The sequence below is a fragment of the Bos javanicus genome, chromosome 19 (assembly GCF_032452875.1).
Source record: "Bos javanicus breed banteng chromosome 19, ARS-OSU_banteng_1.0, whole genome shotgun sequence".
Taxonomy (NCBI): Eukaryota; Metazoa; Chordata; class Mammalia; order Artiodactyla; family Bovidae; genus Bos; species Bos javanicus.
The window spans coordinates 44632010-44644675 of record NC_083886.1 but is presented as its reverse complement, the minus strand read 5'-3'; the positions used below and the strand labels follow the sequence as shown (position 1 = coordinate 44644675).

The 12666-nt window shown below is 48.1% G+C and overlaps 1 long non-coding RNA gene and 1 other non-coding gene across 2 annotated transcripts; one reads left to right on the top strand and one right to left on the bottom strand.

Moving 5' to 3' along the window:
* Positions 1-5818: 5818 nt before the first annotated feature.
* Positions 5819-7315, top strand: LOC133232507 (uncharacterized). Its single transcript, XR_009731392.1, has 2 exons — positions 5819-6702; positions 7047-7315. It is a non-coding gene; the product is annotated as an uncharacterized LOC133232507 (long non-coding RNA).
* LOC133233182 (U2 spliceosomal RNA) lies at positions 6022-6212 on the bottom strand. Its single transcript, XR_009731658.1, has one exon. It is a non-coding gene; the product is annotated as a U2 spliceosomal RNA (small nuclear RNA).
* Positions 7316-12666: the final 5351 nt, after the last annotated feature.

Genomic DNA, 12666 nt, shown 5'->3' with positions numbered 1-12666 from the left:
GCAGGGGACACGGTGTGATTCCTGGTGCAGAACTAAGATTCCCCCATGCATGGAGGCATGTAAGTCTGAGCGCTCTGGAGCCTGTGTGTCACAACTAAGACCCGACATAGCCAGAAAGTAAACACACGTTTAAAAAGCGGAATCAAACACGTAAGGTCTCTGGGGATTGGGCCCCGTTGTGAAAGCTCTAAAGAGTCCCTCAGCTCAGATAACTGGCCGACAGCGAGTTCCCTGCACAGGGGAGCCTGATTCTCGCCCCTCAACTCACCTCTGTCTCTCTCTGGTGAGCTTGTTCCTCCCCGCTCTCAGTTGTTGGCTATTGTTCCCACGGCACTGTCACCCTCTTGGGGCTCTGACTGCTGTTTCTTGCTGATCACCCAACAGCACTCCTGAGGCCAAGGTCTCCCCAAGTGCCAGTCTCCTGTGCAGATGGATGCTGGAATCTGTCCCCATGTGGATCTGTCTCCTAAGACATTACAACCTGCTGCAACTGCCTCTTCATAACCTTCTCCACCCTCCAGCCTCCTCCAGCCTCTGCCTTCCCAGCACCAGCTATTAGGCCTTCAGTAAAAGCATAAGAAACGTCACGGAAATCAGATTTCCTGCTCAGAAAATGTTCACTTACACCTGATCAGTATCAGTATCAGTTCAGTCGCTCAGTCGTGCGACTGAGGTCATGCCAGGCCTCCCTGTCCATCACCAACTCCCAGAGACCACCCAAAGCCCTGTCCATTGAGTCAGTGATGCCGTCCAACCATCTCATCCTCTGTCGTCCCCTTCTCCTCCTGCCCTCAATCTTTCCCAGTATCAAGGTTTTTTCAAATGAGTCAGCTCTTCACATCAGGTGGCCAAAGTACTGGAGTTTCAGCTTCAACATCAGTCCTTCCAAGGAACACCCAGGACTGGTTGGATCTCCTTGCAGTCCAAGGGACTCTCAAGAGTCTTCTCCAACACCACAGTTCAAAAGCATCAACTCTTCGGCGCTCAGCTTTCTTTATAGTCCAACTCTCAAATGACTACTGGAGAAATCACAGCCTTGACTAGACGGACGTTTGTTGACAAAGTAATGTCTCTGGTTTTCAATATGCTATCATAACTTTCCTTCCAGAGAGTAAGCGTCTTTTAATTTCATGGCTGGAAACACCATCTGCAGTGATTTTGGAGCCCAGAAAAATAAAGTCAGCCACTGTTTCCACTGTTTCCCCATCTACTTGCCATGAAGTGATGGGACCAGATGTCATGATCTTCGTTTTCTGAATGTTGAGCTTTAAGCCAACTTTTTCACTCTCCTCTTTGACTTTCATCAAGAGGCTCTTTCGTTCTTCTTCACTTTCTGCCATAAGGGTGGTGTCATCTACATATCTGAGGTTATTAATATTTCTCCCGGCAATCTTGATTCCAGCTTGTGCTTCCTCCAGCCCAGCGTTTCTCATGATGTACTCTGCATACAAGTTAAATAAGCAGGGTGACAAGATACAGCCTTGACGAACTCCTTTTCCTATTTGGAACCAGTCTGTTGTTCCATGTCCAGTTCTAACTGTTGCTTCCTGACCTGCATATAGGTTTCTCAAGAGGCAGATCAGGTGGTCTGGTATTCCCATCTGTTTCAGAACTTTCCACAGTTTACTGTGATCCACACAGTCAAAGGCTTTGGCATAGTCAATAAAGCAGAACTAGATGTTTTTCTGGAACTGTCTTGCTTTCTCAATGATCCAGTGGATGTTGGCAATTTGATCTCTGGTTCCTCTGCCTTTTCTAAAACCAGCTTAAACATTTGGAAGTTCACGGTTCACGTATTGCTGAAGCCTGGCTTGGAGATCATACATCTGATCATACCTCCGCAAAAACCACTTGAAAAGGCTGGCTATTGCATTCCCAACCTCAAACTGTAGTGAAGGTCCTGTCTGAAAAGGAGACTCCAGGGGTTTTCCCTGGCAGTTCAGAGGTTAGAACTCCACACTTTCACTGCCAAAGGCAAGGGTTCAATACCGGCTAAGGGATCTAAGATCCCACAAGCCCGGTGGCATGGCCAGAGAAAGAAACGAACCAAAAACCCCAGAAGGAGAGAAAGGAACCTCTTCAACTTCACACCACTTTGCTTCAGACTTGGGCAGTGACAGACCGAACCACCAGGGGGCAGCATCTGCCCCTTTTCTGCTCTGGCCTGGGCTCTGGGACTCGGTTTTGGATGAGTTGCGTCCGAATGGGCCCCTGGTAGGGAGAAAAGGGTCTCTAAGGGGCCCCTTCCCACAGTTTTTCTTTTCACATTCATCTTAGTAGTAGGTTGTGTTTCCCCCATTTTCTTTTTCTTTTCTTGGCCTTGGCATCTTATTTCCCAAACCAGGAATGTAACCTGTGTCCTGTACAGTGGAAGAACAGAATTCTAACCCTGGACCACTGGGGAATTCCCTCTCCAATGTGTATTCTTGAGGAAGCAAAGCGGGAATTTGAAATTCATTGTCCATGTGATTCCCTGGTGGAAGCTGCTCGTGGACCTCGTCTCCCCTCCCACCCCTCCTCCTGCAGACTCCTCTCCTCCCTTCAGTTGTGCACTCAGACAGGTCCTCAGTTGGGATGCAGTGGAGACAAGGATGTCCTCAGCTGCTTCCTAGGAGAGCTCCACCCATCCTGTACCCTCCCCTACTCCAGAGCCTGAGTTGTCCTGGGGAAAGGGACCTGGAATCTCTAAGCCCCTCATTACGTGCTGAGGAAACCAAGACTCCCAAGGGGAGGTGGCTTTTCCAAGCCAGTTCAGTTGTCAGGACAGGAGTCATGATGACTCTCAGCCCAGGGTTCAGCCCACCAGGCCTTGAGGGGCCTCTCTCTCCAGAGTCATCCCTCCCATGGCCTCTGTTTTTCTCCTCTAAGAAATCCCTCTCCCCAGTAAAGGCCTGAGGGTTCAGTATTACCCAGACCTTGCCTGAAAGTACAGGGTTTTATAGGTATCCCTACCAACCCCCAAAGTGTCGGGGACCGGAGACCCGGAAACTCCCGGCTAAGGCTGGGTGCTTGGTTCCCACACTCAAGGAAACTCTTGAGTACGTTTAGTCAATCCATCATATAGTCATGAATTATGGAGGATTTCCTGATTGCCTGCTGTATGTCAGGCACAGTGCTGGGCACTGCAGAGCTGCGGCTGAGAAGAACCAGCTTCTGGGCTCAGCGCTTAGTCTGGTGGGGAGACAGCTCTGAGGAAGACCCTCCACTCAGCAGCTGGAATCTGACCCAGGTCAGGGAGCCAATATGAGGAAGCGGTAGGTTCTAGCTAGTCTGTCCTACTGTCTGGAATGTTTCTTTGCCTCCTGGCCACTTAAACTTGCGTCTGATATCACCACTGGAGAGGCCTTCATGAGCACCCCTCCCCCATGTAAAGTAGCTCTCCCCCCAGTCACTGTCCAGAACATTTCCCTGTTTTATTTTCCTCGATGGCTTCTGTCACTGTCTGAAATGACTCTCTAGAGTCATTGTCTGTCTCTCCCTATTTCTCACTATAATGTTCACTCTATGAGGGCAGGTCCTGATCCATTTCACTGAGGCCTTCAACCTGGCAGGCACTCCATCCATGAACGCTCAAAGTAAGAACGTTTGAATGTTCTCTTTAGGAAATCCTCCAATGCATTCTGTCCTGGGCTGTGATCTTGTGGACAAGGTCTGCAGAAATGAGGCTGCAGGGAAACAAAATGGTCATTAATGGAGGAAGTTTCCATGGGCTCCAGGCTGGATGTGGAGATGGGGACTGGAATTCGCATTTAAAGGATACTGGACTGGGCCAGGCCCCGGTGTTGCCCTGACAAACTGGGTCCCTTCCTTCACCTCCTCCTTGCCATTTGTTTATCAACACCTTTCCTGGCAAAGGCAGAGGATGATGGATGGAGGAGAGACTGCCAGTTTCAGGTGTCTTATCTTTAATCAAGTGACAGGTTCCCCCTTGGGTGAGAGGCCCAGGAGATGTAAGAGAGGAGCTAGGAAGTTTCAAAGATTGTTGAGGAAACAAGATCTGTGAATCAGATATTGTTCACAGCCCACTTCAGCTAATTTCTAGCTGGGTGACTTTCACAAGTTACTTAACCTTTCTGTTCTTCAGTTTCTTTTTTTAGAGAAAATACACTTGGGTGGAGCCGAGAATTTAAAAATTTCCTAGACCTGAGGGTCTTCCCCTGAGGACTCCAGCAAACCCACACTGTTTCAGACATCTGTTAGGTGTTGGGAGCAGGGCCTTGTCCACAGGATAGAAGAAATAATCCCGTATTAAAAAGAAACAAAAGTAGTAAATGATCTGGACAGCTCCGTATACAGTGTTTTGAAAGTTAAAGGAAATTTTGCATAATGTTGCTCCATGGATAGGACCCTCACAAGAAACAGTACTCCTAAGTAAACTGCCCCAACAGGGCAACAGAAAATCACACATTGATAAAACAGAAACCTTCACGAGACAGGTACCCAGAGCAAAACACGGAAAACACTGAAAAAGATGTAACAAGCCTGTTGTTCATACTTTCTCTTTCCCCTGAGAGGGGTGCACTATTCCTGCAGGTACTACCATACCAGGTCAATGGGTGGAGTGGATGGAGTAAAGTTCTATTCCAACTCCCTGCTCCAAACATCCATTTACTAAAAAGTCCTGGCACAGAGGATCTGGTGTTGTTTCATGTTGTTCGGTTGCTAAGTCCTGTCTGACTCTTTGCAACCTTGTAGACTGCATCATGCCCAGACTTTCCGGTCCTTCAGTATCTCCTGGAGTTGCTCAAATTCATGTCCATTGATGTGGTGATGCCATCCAACCATCTCATCCTCTGTCTTCCTCTCCTGCCTTCAATCTTTCCCGGCATCACAGTCTTTTCCAGGGAGTGGGTTCTTCCCATCAGGTGGCCAAAGTATTGGAGCTTCAGCTTCAGCATCAGTCTTTCCAAGGACAATTCAGGGTTGATTTCCTTTACGACGGACTGGTTTGATCTTGCTTTCCAAGGGACTCTCAGGAGTCTTCTCCAGCACCACAGTTCCAAAGTTCTTCGGCCTCTGACATCTTTATAGTCCAGCTCTCACATCCCTCCATGACTACTGGAAAGACCACAGCCTTGACTATAGGGACCATTGTCGATAAAGTGATGTCTTTGCTTTTTAACACGCTGTCTAGGTTGTCATAGCTTTCCTGCCAAGAAGCAATCATTTTCTGATTTCCTGGCTGCATCGTCAGTGATTTTAGAGCCCAAGAAGAGGAAATCTGTCACTGCTTCCACATTTCCCCCGTTCAATTAGCAATGCAGTGATGGGACCAGATGTCATGACCTTAGTGTTTTTACTATTGAGGGTTTTTTATTTTTGACTGCACTGGGTCTTCATTAATGCTAGAGTCTTCTCTAATTGGCAGTGGGGGCTACTCTCTAATTGTGGTTTATGGGCTCTGGAATACAGGCTCAGTAGTTGTGATAAAGAGGCTTAGTTGTCTCAGGGCATGTGAAATCTTCCTGGACCAGCATTTGAACCCATCCCTTGCCATTGGCAAGTGGATTCTTAATCACTGGGCTAGAAAGGAAGAGTCATTCCTTCTGGCTTATTTTGATTTGAACTTTGTGCTGAGCTGAAGAGCCTGCCTTGTATATCCAAAAGACACAGTGGCTCTTACTTTAGGCCCTTTCTTTTCTAAGTACTAACTCCAAGTAATAACACAACTTCTGCAATGGTACTCATCTCTCTTTGTCGGGCAGTGACCTGTATAAATGAAATCTCAGTATAAACAATACAAACACTGAGCCGAAAACCCATCATTTTAACCTAGACTGCAGGTGGATCTTGGTGGCTTTCTGCGGGAACTGCCTGAAGTCAGAAAACATGATTACAGAAGTAACATTAAAGACATAGAAAGAAGTAAATCAGGGGTGAGTAGATAGAAGATCTCATGCCTCCTGCCAGGAAAAAAGAAAAAAGGATGTAAACAAACCAAAAAAAACCTCCCTGAGATAGCCAAATCCTTTACAGGAAAGGACCAGATTCTGCTTTTGGACACTTCCGTCTGTGTCCCCAAGGGGGTGCACCGTTCCTGGAGGTACTGCAATACCAGGTCGATGCGTGGAGTGTCCGGAGCAAGCTCCTATTCCAACTCCCTGCTCCAAAAATCCATTTAATATATTGTCCTCGGATAGAGAACGTATCAGATATTAAACTGATAAGAACAGATACTACACTTGATCTTAGCCAAAAGGCCGAGAAGCGATAGTGTGACACCGCCCGCCGCTGTCACCGTCCGGCTGTCGTGCACGTTGCACTAAGTGTGACCGGGTCCCCGCTCACTCCAGGTCTCCCTTCCTTTGCCTCTTTGACAGTGCTATGGCGGCACTACACCAGACTCTCGAGCAGACGTTGGATTCTCCACATTGTAAAAGAGAAATCCCCCATCTGCCGTGGCTTTGTGGGTCTCGGGCGGAATCTGCATCTGCATGCCCCGCCCTCTGTCGCCAAGAAGGCGTGGCTCCGGCGGGACCGCAGCGCCCTGGGGACGGCCTCGGGGCGGCGGCAGGGGAGCTCCTCATTGGTGCTGGTGGAGAGGAGAGACCCGACTGGTGCGGGTGCGGGGTGGCCGGCGAGAGGGACCCGTGCGACGAGCTGTCGCAAGACAAGGTCGCAAGACTGATTCGCCAGAAACGTCCGGACTGCAGTGTGTTACTCAGGCTTCCTCCTGCGGAGAGAGGGGCTCCGTAGGGTCGGGTGTGTGGAGGGGGCTTCCTGCCAGGCGGAAGGCGGATGGCCCACAGTGGGGAAGGGAGGGGGCGTGTGGATGCGGAGGGCGGGGCCGGGCCGCGGGAGGGGTTCACTCCAACTGCAGCGCCCTTGTCCTTCGGTGCTTCTACAACCAAACCGATCCCGGGCCTCCTACCGAAAGCTCCCTCCGCCTAGACCCTCGTTTCCCTGCCCCTCATCAGCTGTGGGCTTCGCTGGTGGCTCAGATTGTCAAGAATCCGCCTGCAAGACAGGAATCACGGGCTCGATTCCTGAGTCGGAAAAATCCCCTAGAGGAGGAAATTGAAACCCACGACTGTGTTCTTGCCTAGGAAATCCCATGGACGCAGGAGCCTGGCGGGTCACAAGGACCGAAACAGCTGGACACAGAGACTAAACAACAGGAAACATTCTATTGATCTGAGCCGTCACAGCCACTAACCACATGCAGCCAGGGAACTCTGGGCTGGTGGTTTCTCCCAATTCAGAGGTACTGAAAGTGGAAAAAACACATGGGGATTTAAAACTTAATATTAAAAATTGTAAAAAAAAAAAAATCTCTGTAATGATGATATTAATTACATATTGAAATGATATTTTAGATATTGTGTTTTATTTGTGGGGGGTTTGCAAGGGTTTGCCAGAACCGGAAGAGGGATGGAACCCCTGCCCTTGTCATTGGAAAGCATGGAGTTCTAACCACTGGACCACCAGAATTTGAGAAATCTTGAGTAAAGAACGTATTAAACTTAATTTCACTCACTCCTCTTTATTTTTTATATGCCTTAAGAATATTTAAATTTACCTGGGCAAGGGAATTCCTTGGTGCTCCAGTGGTTAGGCTTCAGTATTTTCAGTGCAGGAGCCCAGGTTCCATCCTTGGTTGGAGAACTGGGATCCCAAAAGCCACACAGCGTGGCCTAAGGGGAGAAAGTTATGTTTGTGACATATATTTCTTGAAAGCATTGTTACAGATGGAAGTGCTGAGAGGCTAAGAAAGTTGCCTAATGTGAAAAGAAGTCAGGAGTTGCATTCAAGCATCCTGCTAACCAGGGGTCCTGATATTCTAACTGGGGATGATAAGAATGCCTCTCTGATGCGGGTACTAGTGAATCTACCCGTGGAAATGAAAGCACAGGGGGATGTCTTGATGAGTATACCCTAGGGAAAGTTACTTCTTGCCTGTAAAATAGGCATTTGATTCCAATTTACAGTCTTGTGAACTATCTCTGCCTACTCACCCTGAGGATTCCTGTTTCATATCCCACTTTCCCTGGTCTTATGTTTCTGCTGGGCTGCCAAGTTGCTTTGACACCCATGATGCTCACGTGGCATAGATACACATGTGGATATGGACACAGACATAGAATATGAGTATATTCACAAATATACAGCCATTAGTCCTGTATTGTCTTTCACCTTGATGGTAAATATTTTGTTTGCAGGTGTATTATCAGCACCTATGGTAGTGCTCTGAACGTACTTGACTCTTGATGAATAAGTGTTGAATGAATGGTTGAGGGTCCAATGAGATAATGTATAATGTGCTTAGCTTGGGCCTGACAAATTCCTCAAATTTCTTGATCAGAAATTCTGGAAGAAGACCCCAGCTCTGTTTTTATCAAGTCCTCTACATGATACCGGCAAATTCCCAAATTTGAGCATGCATCCATTCAAAGATATGCCCCCCCCAATGTGGGTCAAACAACATGGATGACTTGACAGAAATCTATGAAATTAAGAAGCTGAATCAGGGACTTTCTGGTGGTCCAGTGGTTAAGTATTCACCTCCCTATGCTGGGGACACAGTTTGATTCGTGGTCTGGACCTAAGATTCCCCCATGCTTCAAGGCAACTAAGTCTGAGTGCTCAGGAGCCTGTGTGCCACAACCAAGACCGGATACAGCCAGATAAGTAAATTCTTTTTTTTTTTCTTCTTTTTTCTTTTTTTTAATTAAACCTATAAATTCTCTGGGGATTGGCCCCTATTGTGAACGTTCTAAAGAATCTCTCAGCTTGGATAACTGGCCGACAGCGAGTTCCCTGCAGAGCGTGAGCCTGATTCTCTCCCCTCAACTCACCTCTCTGTCTCTCTCCAGTGGGCTTGTTCCTCCTCCCTCAAAGTTGTTAGCTATTGCTCCCATGACACTGTCACCCTCTTGGGGCTCTGGCTGCTGTTTCTTGCTGATCACCTAACAGCCCTCCTGAGGCCAAGGTCTCCCCAAGTGCCCGTGTCCTGTGTAGATGGATGCTGGAATCTGTCCCCATGTGGATCTGTCTCCTAAGACATTACAATCTGCTGCAACTGCCTCTTCATAACCTTCTCCACCCTCCAGCCTCCTCCAGCCTCTGCCTTCCCAGCACCAGCTATTAGGCCCTTGTAAAAGCATAAGACAGAGAAGGCAATGGCACCCTACTCCAGTACTCTTGCCTGGAAAATCCCATGGACGGAGGAGCCTGGTGGGCTGCAGTCCATGGGGTCGCTAAGAGTCGGACACGACTGAGCAACTTCACTTTCACTTTCATGCAGTGGAGAAGGAAATGGCAACCCACTCCAGTGTTCTTGCTTGGAGAATCCCAGGGACGGGGGAGCCTGGTGGGCTGCCGTCTATGGGGTCGCACAGAGTCGGACACGACTGAAGTGCCTTAGCAGCAGCAGCAAAAACATAAGAAATGTCACTGAAATCAAATTTCCTGCTCAGAAAATGTTCATTTACATTTGATCTTACCTCCACAAAAACCATTTGAAAAGGGTGGCTTTTCCATTCTCAACCTCAAACTGAAGTGAAGGTCCTGTCTGAAAGGATGACTCCAGGGGAATTCCCTGGCAGTTCAGAGGTTAGAACTCCACGCTTTCACTGCCAAGGGCAAGGGCTCAATACCTGGTAGGGGATTTAAGATCCCACAAACTGGGTGGCATGGCCAGAAAAAGAAACAAACAAAAAGACCCCAGAAGGAAAGACAGGAACCTGTCCAACTTGAGTGAAGTCAGTGAGTGAAGTCGCTCAGTCGTGTCCGACTCTTTGCGACCCCATGGACTATAGCCTAACCAGGTTCCTCCGTCCATGGGATTTTCCAGGCAAGAATACTGGAGTGGGTTGCTGCCGGGGACCAGCCCCGGTGGATCCAGGGAATTCGAAGGGAGACGGCTTTGGTGATCAGGAAACAACAGCTTACTTAAATGTTAAAGATATAAAGAGTGGTTAAATAAGGATAGCTCAGTGAGAAAATTTAGTGGAGAAAAGAGGCTGAATAATTCAGCCAGAAAGTGAGAGAAAGAAAGACATGGGGAGACCAAGCTTCGGTGAACAAGGCCCACACCTTATTTTCCAAAGTAGTTTTTATACCTTAAGTTATGCATAGAGGATAATGGGGAAAGGGGTAGAGTCATGCAGTAAGCCAGGCTTTCTTCCTGCAAACTTATCATATGCAAAAGTTTAGGTGATTTGCATCATCTTCTGGCCCGGAGACCTGTTAACATTTTAAGACCCTTTCTTCAGAAAACTTATTTTTCTCTAAAGGTGATTAGTCAGGCGCCACCCTCCAAAAGCATTAGATAAAGTTGTATTCCTATAGGGCAAAGGTGTGGTGGGCTATAACAACAAAAAGAATTAACTCAAGGGTCCAAGGTTACAAACATTAAAGCTACTACTTACACCAAGTATATTAATCAATACACTGCCAGGGACACAGCAGGTAAGGGATATGGAGACTTAGCAGCAAACATTGGCCCAACAAGTGAAAAACCCTTCACCAATACAATTTCTAATCAATCTTTTAACTGCTCAAAGGAATCTGTATTTAGACAGTTTAGAACATCTCCTGCCTCTCACAGTTGGGAGGCTCTGAACATCACATGTGGCTGGAAAAACCTATTCAGGCAGGCTAGAGGACTTCCAAAGGAGTTTGTAGGTTGAAACACTATCACACCCAGGAACTTTATTAACTGGAGCTGTAAGGTAATTCTTTTTTCAGAGAGAGGTAGTGGGGGACAGCCCCCCATAAAGTCAGAGGTGTAGGTGAGAGCACAAAGCAGAAAATAGGCAGACTCTGGTTTTGGGGGTAGATGCTCGAGAATTTCCAGGCGGACTCCTGAGGCTCGATCCCGCCTTTGCGTATGCCGAGCCTCCTTCCTCATGACCTTTGCCACGGGCGGAGTTCCTCACGCTGGCTCCCGGCAGGTTGCCATTTCCTTCTCCAGGAGATCTTCCCGAACCAGGGATTGAACCCAGGTTTCATGCATCGTAGGCAGACACTTTACCGTCTAAGCCACCAGGGAAGATCCAACTTGAGTCCTCCCCTCTTCTTCAGACTTAGGCAGTGACAGACTCATCCACCAGGGGGCAGCATCTGCTCCTTTTCCGCCCTGGCCTGAACTCTGGGACTTGGTTTTGGATGAGTTGCTTCTGAATGGGCCCCTGGCCAGAGAAAAGGGTCTCTAAGACCCCCTTCCCACAATTTTTCTTTCTTTTTTTTTTTCACACTCAGACTAATTAGTAGGTTGTGTTTTCCCCATTTTATATATTAATTAATTTATTAATTAATTTATTTATTTATTTTTGACCTTGGGATGTTAGATCCCCAACCAGGGATGTAACTTGTGCCCTGTGCTGTGGAAGAAGAGAATTGTAACCAGTGGACAGCCAGGGAATTCCCTCTTTGTTTTATTCTTGAGGAAGCATAGGTGGGATTCGAAATATGGCTCTTTGTGATTTCCAGTCTGAAGCCGCTCCTGGACCTCCACTCCCCTCCCCATCCCTCTACCTGCAGACTCCTCTCCTCCCTTCAGTTGTGCACTCAGGTACTTGGTTGGGATGCTGTGGAGACAAGGATGTCCTCAGCTGCTTCCCAGGTGAGCTCCACCCATCCTGTACTTTCCCCTATTCCAGAGCCTGGGCTGTTTTGGGGAAAGCAACCTGGAATCATCTAAGGTCCTCATTGCATGCAGAGGAAACCAAGGCTCCCAGGGCGAGGTGGCTTTTCCAAGGCAGTTTACTTGACAGGGCAGGACTCATGATGACTATCAGTCCAGGGTTCAACCCACCAGGCTTTGGTGGGGGTGGGGACAGCCTCTCTCTCCAGTTCCATCCCTCCCATGGCCTCTGATTTTCTCCTCCAAGAACTCTCTCCTCCCCAGTAAAGTCGTGAGGGTTCAGTATTACCAGACCTTTCCTGAACGTGCAGGGTTTTATAGGTATCCCTCCCAACCCCCAAGGTCTCAAGGACCACAGACCAGGAAACTCCCAGTTAAGGCTGGGTGCTTGGTTCTGACACTCAAGGAACTTCTTGAGTATATTTAGTCAATCCATCATGTAGTCATGAAACATGGAAGATGTTCTGATTGCCTACTGTGTGGCCAGCACCGTGCTGGGCATTGCAGAGCTGTGGTTGTGAAGAACCAGCTTCTGGGCTCAGCGCTTAGTCTGGTGGGGATCCAGCTCTGACGAAGAACATCAGTCAGCAACTGGAATCTGACCCAGGACAAGGAGCCAATGGGAGGAACTAGATACGTGCCAGCTAGTCTGTCCTTCTGTCTGGAATTCTTCCTTGACTCTTGGCCAATTAATCTTGCCTCTGATGTCACCATTGGAGAGGCTTTCATGAGCACCTCTCCCCCATGTAAAATAGCTCTCTCACCAGTCACTCTCCAGCATATTTCCCTGTTTCCCTTCATGGCTTGTATCACTATCTGAAATGAGCCTCTTGAGTCATTGTGTGTCTCTCCCACTTCCTCTTTATAATGTCCATTTCATGAGGGCAGGCACTGAGACCTTCAACCTGACGGGCACTCCATCTGTGAATGCTTAAAGTAAGAATGTTCAAATATTCTCTGTAGCGTATCCTCCAATGCACTATGTTCTGGGCTGTGATCTTGTGGACAGAAAGGGCTGCAGAGGTGAGGCTGCCAGGAAATAAAATGATCACTAATGGAGGAAGGCTCCCTGGGCCCCA